The following is a 14622-nucleotide window of genomic DNA, read 5'->3' on the forward strand; positions in this document are numbered from 1 at the left end:
AGTCGTATGGCTTCTATGCTGGCATATGGTATAAGGGCCAGAATGCGTGGTAGCGACTGGTGGTCGGGATTGCTACTGGTCGCCCGTCGGGAATTGGTGCTCCTAGTAACAGCCAAAAAACTGAAAGCACCCTTTGGCGCGATCAACAATAAGCCAGCATTGACGGTAATCGTTAAAAATGTGCCACGAAAGTCATGACAATTAGTACATAATTGATAGCAACGGTAAGTCGCCTTTGTGCGTGACCAGCATGTAGCCACAAATGATTTAAAGAAATCGTGCCGACGACGGGTATTAGAGTTAGCCCAGAACCTCTCCTTCGTTGAAACTACGCTGCAAAAGTGTGACCATTTTAAGTATCTTATTAGTTGTAGTGTAATAGTTAAGGTGGACAATGTGATACTCTGCAGTCCAGCCATTCAACTAAGCGGTTTACGCCGATCACTTTGTCGGCGCGCCGGCCACGCCGCCGCCGCTGATTAAGTGACCGGCGTAAACCTCTAATATGTATGTATGTGGGAATTTGGCTAAGTTGGTATTCATGTAGCTTATGGACTCCAAAACTACTGCACCGATTTTGATTCAAGTTCAGGATAGCTTCGTGGCAACCCCGAGAGTTTTTTTTGTGAAGTGTTTTTCAAAAATCTCATTTATCTTGCGATCTGCTTTAAATTAGGTGCAGGGTACCTCTTTGTCTAGCTTAATATTTGGGAGCATTTCATGCCGGCAAGTTGACTAGAGGTCAACCAGTTCAAAATAGTATTATATGTGCTGCCATTTGCTTGATATTCAGTACACGGGTGCCTTCCTGATCAGCTTATAATTTGAAAAGCTGTTCTTTTCGGAAAATGGACCAGTTTAAAATTTTTTTTGTTTCACATTTTGTACAGGTGTTGATCTTCGACTAGATTATTATTTGGGATACTTTTATTCCAGCAAGTGACCTAGAGGCCGACTTAATATAAAACGTCTTATTTATGGTGCCATTTGCTTTACATTTTGTACAGAAGCACCTCCTTGGGTGGCTTATTAATTGAAAAACTTTTATTTCTAGAAAGTGAACCAGAGCTCAGTCCTTTTGTAATAAATTTTATTTATAGTACGATTTGTTCGATGGTTGTTATTTAGGAGACCTTTTGAATATATAAATATTTGGGATACTGTTCTTTCCGGGAAGTGGACCAGGGTTTATTTAATTACGCTTTGCTTGAAATTTGGAAAGTAAGAAGCTTTATGCCCAGTGCGCAGAGAAAGAGGAATATTGAGAGGAAGAGAGAGAGGGATATATAAGAATGAAGTAAGGAAAAGAGAGAAAATTAGAGAAAAACGGGAGGGCAAAAATAGCGAAGAATAAGTGGGTGTAAGAGACAGCGGCGAGTACCGAAGCAGATTTAATGATGAGCTGCACGAGCTTTACGTAGACATCAACATAGTCCAGCGAATTAAAATGCAGCGGCTGCGCTGGCTAGGCCATGTTATGCGAATGAAAGATGACGCTCCGGCTAAGAAAGTGTTTCTATCGGAACCCGCCTATGGAAGAAGAGGAAGAGGATGGCCCCCACTCCGCTGGAAGGACCAGGTGGAAAACTAATTAAACTCTCTTGGTGTGACCAATTGGCGCCAGTTGGCAGAGAGAAGAAGCGACTGGTGCGCCTTGTTGGACGGCCATAACCATTTAAACGGTTAAGCGCCAATCAAGTGTGTAAGTATAGCTAAATAAAGAAGACTTCTCAACCAATGACTGATTTATGAAATTAGTTTATCTGCGGCAGCAACGCGCCGGGTAGTAACTAGTTGGTTCATATTGGTTCGTACTGTCTTGTGACGAGAGTTGTGAAACGATACGCAGATGCTGTCACAGTCAGCGAATACGTCGTTGCTACTTACTGCTGTTACTTTCTATCGCTGTTACTCACATCTCGACAGCCACAATATTGTGGTCTATGTTGGTATTGAGACAACGAAAAGAGCGCACATCTTGTACCTCTATAGGTCACCAAAATTCAAACTGTGGCTGTATTAGTGAGAGCGCGATGATCGTACGAATCAATTGATGCACGATTCATTCACCTATTATCAAGCAACAAAGATGATGCAAGCAACGAATCAACATCGTTTGCAAGAATTTTGTTTATTTATGCGCATAAATAGCATTGGCGGCTACCGTGTTGTGATGGTAGCGTGCTCCGCGTAACACACCGTATGCCCTGGGTTCATACCCCGGGCAAAGCAACATCAAAATTTTAGAAATAAGGTTTTTCAAATAGAAGACAATTTTTCTAAGCGGGGTCGCCCCTCGGCAGTGTTTGGCAAGCGCTCCGGGTGTATTTCTGTCATGAAAAGCTCTCAGTGAAAACTCATCTGCCTTGCAGATGCCGTTCGGAGTCGGCATAAAACATGTAGGTCCCGTCCGGCCAATTTGTAGGGAAAATCAAGAGGATCACGACGCAAATTGGAAGAGAAGCTCGGCCTTAGATCTCTTCGGAGGTTATCGCGCCTTACATTTATTTATATTTTTTAAATAGCATAGGCCTATAATTATTCAACTAAATGGTGACCGCTGCTCTATTCCTTTAACTTGGTGTCACTCTTTCTGATCACTTAGCAGCCAGAGAGCTCGATGTGTTTTTTTATGTTGCAACTTGGTTCATATTTGGAGCCGCAACGAAGTCAATCAGCGTCAGGTCATAAAATCATAAGCCGATGCTAAGCAGTGACTTGTATGCACATCAATAATTCAATCATTATGTCTACACATATGTACGTACACGCAGCGGAGAAGCAACGCACAACCACATTCATAAATCTGAGATACTCCCGAAAGTATGCAATGGTTGTGCAAGTGTCGCTCACACATACAAGCGCATGGGGTTTGAGAGAAGCTATAAAATCATGCATCTGTAGTTACAGCTGAGTAATTTTATAGCTGATAACTAACTAGTAAGTTCTGGAAATAGAAAAGCCTAGAAATATGCAACGAGGAAATCAGACAGTATAAAAGGTATGGTAGTGTTATTGTGAAGAACTTTAATAAAGGCTATTTTGCATTATTGAAAAGTGGAGTTATTTATTCAACAGTTTTGTGATTCGAACGTTAGCAGAAGGCTGCAATAAAGAGGAATTGCACTAAATTCGTTACATTACTTTCCTAAAAAAATTGTAAACTTTAGTTGTCTGGCGCTATCAATTTCACTCCGAATCACAACCAACTTCAATTGTAAATATTGGCTGTTTAACAAATCAGGGGAGAAAAGAAGTACTCACCAACTCAATTGGAGTTTGCGCAAATAAAATTGTAGTAAATTTTGACGTGTAATCAAGAGAGTGACAACAAAATAGAGGAGCACCAAAACAAATCTGTCACTTACAATTGTTGCTACTCTGGGACTACAGTGGGTATGTGGAACAAAAGAGCGCCTGTTAGCCAACTAATAAAGCGAGCACATTTTCAATCGGCCAAGCAGTCTCGTTGCGCGCGGATGTTGTTGGTGAAAATGCGCGCATTACGTTAAAATCATTAAAAAAAGGATAAAAAACAAAAAAATATACAATTTTATTGTGGCTTTTCAATAAAACCACTAATTTGTGTAGAGAAAAAACAACAGTGGCTTTTTGGCATGGAAAATAAAATAGATGAAATTTGTTAAGTGAAATAAATAAAAAAGTGTTTATACAAAGTCAGAATAGAAAAAAAGATGTAGAAAGTTTACAAAAAATGAAAATGAAAAAAATGAAATGCAGAAACATGCCAGCTTTTGCGTACGAATGCGCTTAATATACGAAAAAGAAAAATGGCTTTTAGCTAAAGAAGGCAACAATGCCGAATGAAATGAAATGAAATGTTGCTTAAGTAAATTGTTAAATCAATAGCAAACGGTGCGTGCTAAACTCAAATGAGCTAAACTAAGCTGAACTGTGGCGTGGTGTGTTCTGGTGTGCTGCTGTGGCAACAACAACATCAATCATAATTGAATTGAGAAGCAAAAGTTTTCGAACTAAATAATGCTCAAGTAGCAACACATCTGGAGTGATTGTTTATACAAAGAAACATACATGTACATACGTTTATACAAATTTACATACATATGGACATTTATTGTGGATATTATACGCAAGTACTTACGATTATTACGCTGCCAGCTGTGGGTGTGTGTGTAATAGGACAATGGCAGACACAATAGAAATCATAATAGCATACTTTATATAAGTACATAAAAAAATTTGCAGGTACGAATGTATTATCCTCGCAGATTAAATCAGGAAATAATGAAAATTGAAAATGACAACAATAACACTTTATAAAATCCCGCAAGATTTGTATAGTGCGAAAGACAATGGAAGCCAGCACCCTCCACATGTTCAGACATACGTTTGTATGAAAGTGTTGAGTAGCTCGCGGCGCACACCCAAAACAAAAGCTGGCAAACAAAGGAAAACTTGCAGGAAAAATTAAAAAAAAAAAGACACACATAATTTTTTTTAGATATGCACGCAAAACTAGGAGCATTATATTTAAAATAATTTTCTTTTCTTAAGCAAACTTTTTTTTTCTAAAAGGTGACAATCAAAAAAGTTTTTAAAAAAAGGTCTTTATTTTAATAAAACCCAACCAAATATACGGAAATTATCAATGCACCTGAACAGTCGGATGCCGGTGCGTATACGTAACATTTTTTTACCCGGCTGTACTTGCACACAGGGTATTATAACTTTGATTGGATAACGGCTGGTTGTATATGTATAAAGGAATCGAGATAGACATATTCTTCAATATATCAAACTCATCAGTATCGAAAAAACATTTGATTAAGCCATGTCCGTCCGTCCGTTCGTCCGTCCATTAACACGAAAACTTGAGCAAATATTGAGATATCTTCATCAAACTCGGTATACTGGCTTATCTGGACCCAGAATAGAATGGTACTGAAAATGAGCGAAATCGGACGATAACCACGCCATAACCATTTGGAATATGGGCGTGACACCCCATCCACATTTAGAACCAGACAATTTGGAAGTTTAAGAAGCCATAAATCAAAGCCGAATTTAGTGCAATTCCGCTTATTTGCAACCTTCTGCTAACGTTCGAATCACTAAACTGTTGAATAAATAACTCCAATATTCAATAATGCAAAATAGTCTTTATTAGAGTAGTTCACAATAACACTACTTCTCAACAGATAGCGTGCTTAAATTAAACTGATTCGTCGTGCCTCAGCTGGTGCTGCTTTTATACTTTTCGGTTTCCTCGTTGGCATATTTCTAGGCGTTTCTATTTCTAGAATTTACTACTCGTTTACCAGCTATAAATTTCTCAGCTATAACTACAGATGCACGATTATTATAGCGTTTCGCATAGCCATATGCACGTGTATATGTGAGTGATACTTCCACAGATGATTGCCAACTTTTGGGAGTATCTCAGATAAATGCATGTGTTTGTGCGTTGCTCTCCGCTGCTTGTATGGACATATGTATAGACATAATGATTGATTTGTTGATGTGCATGCAAGTCACTGCTTAGTATTGGCTTAGAGATGATAGCATCCCTTAATAAAAAAAAAATAAATATAAGGCGCGATAACCTCCGAAGAGATCTAAGGCCGAGCTTCTCTTCCAATTTGCGTCGTGCTCCTCTTGATTTTCCCTACAAATTGGCCGGACGGGACCTACATGATTTTATGCCGACTCCGAACGGCATCTGCAAGGCAGATGACTTTTCACTGAGAGCTTTTCATGGCAGAAATACACCCGGAGCGCTTGCCAAACACTGCCGAGGGGCGACCCCGCTTAGAAAAATTTTCTTCTAATTGAAAAACCTTATTTCTAAAATTTTTGAAGTTGCTTTGCCCGGGGTTTGAACCCAGGGCATCCGGTGTGGTAGGCGGAGCACGCTACCATCACACCACGGTGGCCGCCTTAGTATCCCTTAGTGTTGCTAATATTCGTCACAATATATTACATTGAAATTTGGCAGAGACACCAGCCTTGCCAAATTATATAGACTGAGTGAAGACAATCAAAATCGGTTATAAACTACGCCTACTTTTCCTAAAGGTCTAACCTTCACAAAGTTTTCAATACCTCTAAGGTATTTTACTACATTTGACTGATTTTCTACATCAGTAGTGGTATCGTTGAGTTAAGAACAAAACTTAAACGAATTTTGAAAATGGAAGTAATCCGCCCCTTTTTCTGTTACATAATTTTATTACTGCACAGCTTTATGTATTAACCAAAAAAGGAAACAACAATTGCGCTCCAAGTGCACAGCTGGGTATGCAATGTTCGGTTTCATCCAAACTTAGACTTTCTAACTTGTTTTGATTATTGTTTAGTATAACAAGTAAGGAAGGCTAAGTTCGGGTGTAACCGAACATTACTAATTCAGCTAAGAGCTTTGGAGACAAATGTTGGAGTTGAATGTTGGCCTAATTTACTTATATACTGTAAAGATATTAAATTTTTTGTTTTAATTTTACTTTTAAATTTTTTTTTTTAAAGTGGGCGTGTTGTCATCCGATGTTCCTAATTTTTATTTAGAACACATATAGTAATATTAATATACTCTGTGAGCTCTGCTCAGCTGAGTGTAAAAAAGTTACATACACACATACCGGCCGCTATGTTGTGATGGTAACGTAGTCCGCTTACTACACCGAAAGTCCTGGGTTAAAGTCCCGAGCAAAGCAACATGAAAAATTTGGAAAAACATTTTTTAAATTAGAATAAAATTTTTCTCAGCGGTCGCTCCTCGGCAGGGGTTTGGCTAAACACACCGAGTGTATTTCTGCCATGAAAAGGTAAGGTTAGGTTGAACTGGCGCACAATAAAGACCTTCCATAGACTGAATGTGTTCATAGTGTTACCAGAATTTGCTTCACGACCAAACGGAAGAATCCCAATCAGGTGCCAGGACTTATGTTATAGAATAAATTCGTCCTATTGGCAAATACAAGAAGTTTTCCTGGACCTAGCTTAATTTCTGCCTCAAGATCTGCCAACTATGCCGCTCCTAATAACTGGATCCTTGACATGATGAGCGCAGAACACGAACACAACTGGCGCCAATTGGTAACACCAATGGAATTTTCATCTGCTTTTCTGCTTCCATAGGTGGGTTCCGATAAAAATACTTCCACAGCTGGAGCATTATCTTTCATTGGCATAAGAAACTTTAGTTTACGGAAATGATAATCTTTGATTGTTCTCGCCAAATCAGATTAACGAAATAATGGTTCCTTCCTGGTGGAAAATATTTTCACTACCATTTAATTTATCACAGTTCGTGTATTTTAGTGCCTTGAAACAAATAATACAAATAGGGAATATTGTAGTAAAAAGAAAATTTTCAATATATATATAAATAAACCGGTTTCACACTCATGGAGAAAAGGCAGAACGTGTCGTATGAGCAACCAAAAAAGAGGCGGACGCATTTTAAGGGCAATGTAAGAGTCAGCAAAAGTCAGTGCCATCCACTGAAATATACACAGATCACAACCTAAGCCAGAAACAAAGGCAACAGCAAACATCCAATACGCACACACATGCGAACACAAACCCACTAACTCCCAATAAACGACATGCACACACATGTACATACATGCATCGTTGTGATGTCGAGAACTCCGCTGTTGCCAGCATTAGCAGGATATAGGCGAGTAAGAGTATGTAGCGTTGAAGATTGTGCCTTAAAAATATAGAAATTATTAATGCGGTAAAAAGCTTAAAGGCTGAAAATGGAGTTACAACAAATACAAATTTGCTATATGCTGAAGGCTAAAGTTTTACATTTTACCCCATTTTATGAAAATTAGATTGAGTTGAGTTCTTTTTGTTTGTCAATTTGTTGGCAGCCGGTTTTCCTGCAAATTTGGTTCAACACAAATTATTACGGACGTATGTATGTGTAGCAAGGAATCTGTTGCTTATGTCTCTTATTGATTTTTACTTGCTGATTGGTTTTGCAAAGTGCTAGTTGCTAATATGAATAAGCTATAACTTATTGGGTTCGAACGCGAATGTTTGTATGTAGTTAAAGTTGAAGAGTGATCTATGGCCGTAAATGGAGTAGATTGATTGAAATTCTGGAAATAAATTGTATTTCGAAAAACCAGTTGATCGCAACGAAAATATTAGTGGTTAGGTTAGGTCGTTGATTCACGTAATTGTAGTATGAGGGATAGGAGAGGATGAAGTTTATCGTCATGCGAATTTGTGAAGAAGTGTGCCGGGGAATTTGACGAGTTCAAACAACGGGGACTCATTCTAAGTGCCAGATTATGTATGACGCCTTCACATGTAGCGTCGCAGTCAGGCTCATTCAGAGCCAGAAATATATAATACCAACAATTTCATAAAGTCATTCAGGTCTACTTTAACTCACAGAAGTGAATAAATGCTTTTATATGATAGGCATTTTGGTTAACACGAGAAAAATGACTCGTTGCGTTGTACATAATTTGCCCCTTAAGCTCTTAGTTAAAAAAGCAAATGTAGTGGAAAGTTTTTCGCTTGATATTTCCTTAAAAATATTGCTTTAAAAAGATTATTAGCGGTTCCAATGAGCAGCCTAATCACTGCAAACAAATGAGTTCAAACATTTTCTCAAAAGAAAAAAGGGAACGCCATGCCCATTTTCCGCATCGTTCTTCTTGTTCTCTTGTAGCGATAAGGAGCCTTCTCGTAGTTTTTGGGAAGTTTTATCAATATTGATGGTCCTTAGCCAGATATTGATTCGATATGTTCTGGAAAATAACACCACGAGTTGATATGACCACGTTGCATCTTTTAGGTCATCCAAGCTTCTCCTTCTGTGGCTACAGAAATCGCCTGGGGAAGGCGAGTTTAACAATTAGGTTGATATTTCTTTTTAAACGCTTTTATTTAGCTTGACTTGACAGGCCGGCCGTTTTTTACGAATTTTGTTATTAAAATTGAAGTAACGTTCCGACAAGCTACAAGCTTGAAACTTGGAATATAGTTCAGAACCCGATGACAATGCAATCATAAGAAAAAAACCCCCGATAGGTGGCGCATGGATCGAAATATTTAAAAAAATCGTATTTGTGGTCCGATTTGGCTCATATTTCGAACACATAATACATGAATAGAAAGCGACCTGTGAAAAAATTACAGCTAGGTGGCGCAGGTATCGAGATTTAAAAAAAACGTATTTCTACGCCGATTAGGCTCATATTTGGAACACATATTACATACATGAATAGAAAGCGAGACATGAAAAAATCGCCGCCAGGTGGCGCAAGGATCGAGATATTAAAAAATGTCGTACCTGTGGTCCGATTTGGCTCATATTTGGATCAAATATTATATACAGTCCGGCAGAAGTGACATCAAAACAATTTGGAGTTCGAGGAGGGACACGCATACGTGGCGCCGAGTCGAGTAAAGTCTTTGGAAGGATTATGTAGTGAGGACTCAGATTGTAACAAATTGTCAGGAAAGAGTCCTTGTAATAATGAGTCATTAAATGAGCCACCGTGGTGTGATGGTAGCGTGCTCCGCCTACCACACCGTATGCCCTGGGTTCACACCCCGGGCAAAGGAACATCAAAATTTAAGAAATAAGGTTTTTCAATTAGAAGAAAATTTTTCTAAGCGGGGTCGCCCCTCTGCAGTGTTTGGCAAGCGCTCCGGGTGTATTTCTGCCATGAAAAGCTCTCAGTGAAAACTCATCTGCCTTGCAGATGCCGTTCGGAGTCGGCATAAAACATGTAGGTCCCATCCGGCCGATTTGTAGGGAAAATCAATAGGAGCACGACGCAAATTGGAAGAGAAGCTCGGCCTTAGATCTCTTCGGAGGTTATCGCGCCTTACATTTATTTATTTTTTTAATGAACTAAATAGAATGAGAAATAATAGGCTATTAAATAAAGACTGAGCCGAAAGCCCTGGCAGCTAGTGCTTCTTTTTGTCTGTAGAATAGTCATTTTATTGCTATTGTTCATTTAACAAATAAATAAAGACTAAAAATTTGAAAAAATAAAAAAAAAATTTAGTTAAACGGTTTTATTGAAAACAATACTTACTTTAAGTAATAATAATACTAAAAGCTAGAAAATAGTTAGGTAGGTCCTAGCCGCCTGAAATTTCTAAAAATGTGAGGCATATCATAGCCTGATTAAGGTTCATTTGGTCTTTCTTATGACTATCAATAGAAATTTGACGCGTCCAACGCTTTTATTTAATTGTCTGATCAACGCCCTAGATTGATGAGGAGTGTGACGACTAGTACCTAGGACCTAACTAATTATTTTCTAGCTTTTAGTTTTATTATTACTTAACGTAAGTATTGTTTTTATTTTATTACGGAAACACTAATTTAAGTGTTTTTCCTTTAATTTCTTGCAAATGAGAGCTTATGATTTCCCGAATTTGTTCGGAAAGAAGTTTTCTCCCAAATATCGGCATTATTGCATTTCGGCGATGTAATTGAATGTCGAGTAGCTCGCAAGCCTTACAAATGTTTCGAGATTTGATAATTCCACAAAAAGCCGAGCTCTCAACTTTAGGAGCCTCAAAATTCTCCGCTGTGTTCGAGAAGAAATCGCAAGCTGTAGTCTTGAATGAATTATAATAAGAAAGGCAATAAAATGAACGACGAAAAGCTACTTTATGCGCATTTCGAAACTCGAGCCTGGGATAAAAGTTTCACAACACCATGGACTTAATTTCAGTTCGCCTTATACTGTCTGGGGCAGAGTACCAGAAATTAGTTTGAATTCCCCTCTGGAGACAACGGCCCTTGCAGAGAACGTGATCAAGTGCGACAGGCAAACCAAGGGGATCTACAAACAGAAGTACCACAGAACCATCGACTCAATTTCAGGCCATTTTATACTGGCTGGGGCCTTATACTGTCTGGGGCAGAGTACCAGAAATTTGTTTGAATTCCCCAGCGGCAATAGCAGCCCCAGCGAGAGAACGTGATCAAGTGCGACAGCTAAACCAAAACGCTATAATTGCTGCCATCGCAGAGCAACCGTATATCAGTGGACTAAAAAAATAAATAAATAAGTGCAAAGCGGGATAACTTCCGAAGAGATTTTGCGCCAAGCATCTCTTCTTATCGATTAGAAAACATTACATTTTTAGCACTGTTGTACACACTACGCATTGATTCAGGGCGCCTTTTCATACTTAGCATTTTTTCATAGCCCTCTTTTGTTCCTGCGGCCAGGTTCCGATGTTTTATTCTGAGCGTGGTTTTAGCAAAGTTGCTGATATTTTGCCTCTCTTCCGGGCCGCTCATAATTTTTGCTTTAACATTTTTTTATTGGGCTCTATAGTGCGCATTTGGGAAGGTGTGTTCAACATTGCCTTCGTCTGGAGCGCTGTAAATGCACTTTGGATATTGCATCCTTCACTATTGTGGACGGTGCACCACTAGTAAGGTGCACAATCAAAAACCAAGTCACATCCGTTCACCGAGGTTGAAGGAGCTACCCGAAATGTCCAAGCCCCACGTACCTGGCATTACCTCTGTTGGATGTTTCTATATTCTCTTTAATCATTCCCAAAACGCGCATACAGGGAAACCTGGGAAATCACCTAACCAAGTAGAGTCATATCCTTCTATGTTCTTTAACTGCTAGCGAAGACTTTTTAGTTCATAAAGGAAAGTATCGAGCAACAATGATCGATCTACGTGTGCCTTTCATCTTGTCCTTCCCTTCTCGTTAAGTAGTGCTGTAAACTCTTTTGAAGAAGAGAGATCTAAACTTGTTGTTCTGTGTTATTAAATTTTATGTAATGTAGTCGCTAATGGTTTTTACCAAAAACTTGGTTTAAATGCCTTTAAGCAATGTTAAATATTTAATGCATAATAAAATTGGCTTAGCTGTAATTAACAGCACATTTTTAGTTCTCAATTGTGGTTTACTTAGTTAGTTATAGCTTAATTTAGCTGGTGCGCCAGCTGACCTCAATGTCGTATCGGCAGATTGTGTGCTCAATGACGCATCATAAATGTGATACATAACATAAATATCGGTTATAAAATCTGTAAAAGAGAGTGACTTATGGACTTATTTTAGTGAACAGAGTCAATCCGTAATAGGAGATAAATAAGAAGGAGAGATAAATAGCAACATTAAATCGCTGAGAATTTATGGGTAAATATTTTGACAGAATTTCTTTTAGATATCCAGCAGTAAATAAATATTTGTATATCATATAGAAAGTAAAGAATGAAAATGAAGTGAAAAGATTGATATTTAGTTATAAAAAGGACAAAAGAGACTGGGTATAATTGTATCCTTTTTTCAACCATCAGGCATATTTAGTGCCTAGATTACGAGCTCATGTACAAAACTGAAAATTCGAAAACTTTAATTTAATGTTTGAAGGCGATTTTGGGCGTTGCGTATTGGGATCGTGAGACCGACCCCCATTCGGAAGAAGCATGGAATATGAATTCTTCCATCAACCCTGTCGAGGTCTCTTCCTTAACCTGCTTTCATATACACGTGCCGATAGGAATACTTTCTGAGTCGGAGAAAAATTATGATGAGAAGTTTTTAGCGTAGTTTTTGAGGTATTAAGATCTTTGTGTGCGGTATTGGGAAATCCAGAATGTAAATGTAAGTGCAGTCACTACATTGTAGCTTACTATAGGGACAAAGAACGTAGTAGAGTTGATATGAGTGAAATCAGTTGGCGAATCAGTTAATGGAAATTAAAGAAGAAAGAACAACAAATCGATGTGATACTCGCGAGAGAGCGAAGAAAATTAGCGGTATAATACCAATGCTTTTCTACAGGGTTCGCCCTTCGGCTGTGATTTGTCAAACAATCCGATTGTATTTCTGACATGAAAAGCTTCTCATCTGCCTAGCAGATGCTGTTCGGAGTCGGCATAAAACATTTAGGTCCCTTCCCGACATTATGTAGAAAAAATTTAAACGATCACTACGCAAATTGGAAGAGAAACTCGGCCTAAATCTCTTCGGAGGTGTATCGCGCTTTGTATTTTTTTTAATTTTTAAAATCAATGTCGGTAATGATGTGGATGATAATGATGCTTATGGTTATCGTCACGGTTGCTAGGCCAAGGCAAGGCAAGTAAAGAAAAAATGGAAGGGAAAGAGAAGAAAAAAAAAATGTTGGGGAGAGGAAAGAAAAGGCAAGAAGTTAAAACGAAACTCGGCAACGAACACGAAGGCCGAGTTAGTAATTGATTATCGAATGTGTTGTAATGGTTTTGTTATCGATAAGATATCGGTTTGCTATCGGTGTGTGATCAGCGAGGTATACACAGAAAAAAGCACTTACTTTAATAAGAAAAACATTTCCTTAAAATTTTGCCTGCAAACTTTCATAAGTTTGAGAAAATAAAATTATTCCCATAACTAAACAAAAAAACATTTTGAATTTAAAAAATTTTCTTGTACATATTTAGGGAAGGATTTCTATGGCGAAATATCATATATCATTTCTCCATATTTTAACTGCCCTTTTCCTCGTTTTTAGGACATTTTTTTTGAGCGTTGACGCGTTTTCGATTGAACGAAGTATTATAAACTTGCTTTTTTGTCGACGAGTTATCGATTTGTTATCGGTTTGTCATCGATTTAATATTGAAAGTTGTCGATTATTTACTGAAAAGTTAGCGACGTGTTATCAAAAAGTTATCGATTAGTTATGATAGTGTCACCAATTTGTTCTCCGCATGTAATAGAATAATAAAGCTATCGATATGCTATAAAAAATTAGCGATTTATTATCGCAGTGTTAGCATCGTGCTAACGATTTTTTATCGACGATTTGTCGGTTTGTTATTAAACAGATCAAATAGCCTAAAGTTATTTTTTCTGCTAAAGTTGCCTCTGTTGTGGTCTAATTTCAACCCCTGGAAGAGCTTTAGTCAATCTAAAAACATTAGTTTTCTAGACGTACACCTGTATGCTTGTAAAGATTCGAGGACCAAACTAAATTAGACAGGAAATTTTGGTTATAATATAAATTTAAGTTTATTTCACATTTACGAAGTACTTGTTGAATTCAGGTTTGTTCTAGAGATAATACAATACTAGAGATCATCGATAACATTGTATGTTGAATGTATGCTTTAAAAACAGAGGCGTCCTGCACACTGCAGGCAATATAATCTTACAACTTTATAATGCTTACACATCGAACTTCGATAATACTTGATACACACGCCTATTTTTTCGTAGATTCTCATTTTCCCACTCAGTCCAAATAGGATGGCATTATTTCTCGCTGTTAATGATTGGTCCCAGATATAAAAAGTCCTTCGCAGAAAAATGTTATGTTTAAAACTTTGGCTTTAAGGTGAATGGCGGCAAGACATACTTTCACAGCAGATAGTATTTAACGGTGAAGTCTATTTTACGGCACTAGTTAATCCAACACCGTTTCCACGCCTTTCACTTCCATTCTCCTATTGTGCATCGCATCACCTGTATTGCAGCGATGTTAGCGGTTGGATTTACGACGTCATCAAACAGCCGGATGTAGGTACCTTGCTTCAAAAAGCTTCTGACATTTGAGGTACATGTTTTTAAATTATTGTTCGTTAAAAGAGTCTTAAGAAAAAGAGTTTTTATGAAAGATTTGCTACTATTTTGGTTTCAT

At 38.0% G+C, this 14622-nt stretch overlaps 1 protein-coding gene across 3 annotated transcripts in view; it reads left to right on the plus strand.

Annotated features, from left to right (window-relative positions):
• Positions 1–3466: 3466 nt before the first annotated feature.
• The window catches only part of LOC137237430 (patj homolog), a 151921-nt gene continuing 140765 nt past the window's right edge, over positions 3467–14622 (plus strand). For all 3 annotated transcript variants that reach the window (XM_067761044.1, XM_067761043.1, XM_067761046.1), the window contains exon 1: positions 3467–3876. The gene's annotated coding sequence lies outside the window, so the exon portion shown is untranslated. The remainder of the gene's footprint in view (positions 3877–14622) is intronic.

The sequence above is a fragment of the Eurosta solidaginis genome, chromosome 1, assembly GCF_040869045.1.
Source record: "Eurosta solidaginis isolate ZX-2024a chromosome 1, ASM4086904v1, whole genome shotgun sequence".
Classification (NCBI taxonomy): Eukaryota; Metazoa; Arthropoda; class Insecta; order Diptera; family Tephritidae; genus Eurosta; species Eurosta solidaginis.